The sequence below is a fragment of the Phyllobates terribilis genome, unplaced genomic scaffold, assembly GCF_046119375.1.
Source record: "Phyllobates terribilis strain yellow unplaced genomic scaffold, ASM4611937v1 Scaffold_6__1_contigs__length_29720123, whole genome shotgun sequence".
In the NCBI taxonomy this organism is placed as follows: Eukaryota; Metazoa; Chordata; class Amphibia; order Anura; family Dendrobatidae; genus Phyllobates; species Phyllobates terribilis.
The window spans coordinates 3,861,025-3,864,014 of record NW_027362766.1 but is presented as its reverse complement, the minus strand read 5'-3'; positions in this window follow the sequence as shown (position 1 = coordinate 3,864,014).

The window sequence follows — 2,990 nt, the reverse complement described above, 5'->3', positions numbered from 1 at the left end:
GTAAGTGGCAGACACCTTTAACCAAACGGGAAGCTTTCTAGTGCCGCTTTGTACGTTGTACATCCCGTTTACAGTACTTGTATTACACATATACTTTAGTAACGTTTTCAAGAAATTTCCTTACATTTTTGCTTTGTAAAAGCCGTTCGTACACCTCCCAATGTCACACAAGGTATGGGAAAGACTAAGTGTAACACAAAGGGAAGAGGGGAAGGGAGCCCAGACTCTAGGGAAAGGGGGAGTGGAGACCTCCTAGGCTGATCTGATATCACCCTGTCTCCCCTACCATCCCTATATTGGTTCTTCACCAATTGCCACACACCCTGTATTTCCCTAGAACTTGGCCCTGGATAGGGAAGGGGGGATGACCACTAGTCGATCCCCACTAACTAAAGACCGCAAAGGAGACAAACAGAGGGAAAATTAGCTTAGCTTGAGGCGATATCAGAGAGATAACTCCAAAAGTCCTCCTAGCACCAGAGAAGTAGAAAGCAGTCTGAAATAGCTTCAAGCATTCACAATGAAACATGTGAATATCACCGGCACCTTCCTGCTGCAAAATGAAACTATTTAAACACCCAGGCCGGGGTGTCAATTAGAGCAGGAAGGAAAAAGCCGCTGGGTCCTAGAGTGAGACAGCTAAGAAGGTGTCTATAATGCCTAACGAAGAGATCTTCTGCAACCAACTGCAGGGCGACTGTCTGTCACATCTGACACACCCGTGACACCCTGCCTCTGGCCTTCATGTGAGCAGTGAGAATGAAGTCCAACGAACGCCCACAAAGACAACAGAGCCAATGTGGATCCTATAATTACACTTGAGATTTCGTGGGCAGTTTGGGAATCCAGTCTGAGACTGCAAGAATGAGAGACAGCTTTTAGGATGGTCTTCTCTGGGGAGATGTAATGGTGGTCCAGAATAATTTATACCGACCGTTTCTTTACCCACAACCCCATGTTATCACTTGGCAAATTTAGCCCAGATTGTGACATATTGTGCTGCATGTATGTTAGTAAAGAAGCCCATGATTGGACAACACGGGAACTTTATACAATAAGATTATCATATCTCAGACCTGATTGAAAATAAGGCGACAGGCGCTCATCGAAAGCATCAAGCCACCCCAGTATGGAGCCAAGAACAGTGAGTACTAACTATGCGGAAACGTCTTCACCAACATACAGTACAGACCAAAAGTTTGGACACACCTTCTCATTTAAAGATTTTTCTGTATTTTCATGACTATGAAAATTGTACATTCACACTGAAGGCATCAAAACTATGAATTACCACATGTGGAATTATATACTTAACAAAAAAGTGTGAAACAACTGAAAATATGTCTTATATTCTAGGTTCTTCAGAGTAGCCACCTTTTGCTTTGATGACTGCTTTGCACACTCTTGGCATTCTCTTGATGAGCTTCAAGAGGTAGTCACCGGAAATGGTCTTCCAACAATCTTGAAGGAGTTCCCAGAGATGCTTAGCACTTGTTGGCCCTTTTGTCTTCACTCTGCGGTCCAGCTCACCCCAAACCATCTTGATTGGGTTCAGGTCTGGTGACTGTGGAGGCCAGGTCATCTGGCGTAACACCCCATCACTCTCCTTCTTGGTCAAATAGCCCTTACACAGCCTGGAGGTGTGTTTGGGGTCATTGTCCTGTTGAAAAATAAATGATGGTCCAACTAAACGCAAACCGGATGGAATAGCATGCCGCTGCAAGATGCTGTGGTAGCCATGCTGGGTCAGTATGCCTTAAATTTTGAATAAATCCCCAACAGTGTCACCAGCAAAGCCCCCCCACACCATCACACCTCCTCCTCCATGCTTCACGGTGGGAACCAGGCATGTAGAGTCCATCCGTTCACCTTTTCTGCGTCGCACAAAGACACGGTGGTTGGAACCAAAGATCTAAAATTTGGACTCATCAGACAAAAGCACAGATTTCCACTGGTCTAATGTCCATTCCTTGTGTTCTTTAGCCCAAACAAGTCTCTTCTGCTTGTTGCCTGTCCTTAGCAGTGGTTTCCTAGCAGCTATTTTACCATGAAGGTCTGCTGCACAAAGTCTCCTCCTAACAGTTGTTGTAGAGATGTGTCTGCTGCTAGAACTCTGTGTGGCATTCACCTGGTCTCTAATCTGAGCTGCTGTTAACCTGCGATTTCTGAGGCTGGTGACTCGGATAAACTTATCCTCAGAAGCAGAGGTGACTCTTGGTCTTCCTTTCCTGGGGCGGTCCTCATGTGAGCCAGTTTCTTTGTAGCGCTTGATGGTTTTTGCAACTGCACTTGGGGACACTTTCAAAGTTTTCCCAATTTTTCAGACTGACTGACCTTCATTTCTTAAAGTAATGATGGCCACTCATTTTTCTTTACTTAGCTGCTTTTTTCTTGCCATAATACAAATTCTAACAGTCTATTCAGTAGGACTATCAGCTGTGTATCCACCTGACTTCTGCACAACACAACTGATGGTCCCAACCCCATTTATAAGGCAAGAAATCCCACTTATTAAACCTGACAGGGCACACCTGTGAAGTGAAAACCATTTCCGGTGACTACCTCTTGAAGCTCATCAAGAGAATGCCAAGAGTGTGTGTAACATCCCGAGGGCTCGGCTGCTACAGGGGTATTGCACCTCAAACCAGAGGTGTGATATTCCACTCCCGGGTAAGGATGGAATGTGGACCAGGACTCAGTTAGCTGCATGCACCACACACACCCCATTTCCGAGGGACAGCTCAACGGTGCTCCCACTAGACAGAAGTGCAGGCACGACAGCATCTGTCCCTGGCTGGAGTGGGGAGGGGGAGGAAAACCCAGTGGTGTAGGAGCAGATAGGGGTGGGTCTCTGGGCAAAGGTAGGAGCCCATTGGTTGCTAGTCACCTGGGCTCACACATAGAGGGAGGTATATAAGGTGGGCACCATCTTAGAACAGTGTTCAGTCCGGGGAGTCTGTTCAGAGAGGAGTTCAGCCAGAGAGGGCTGA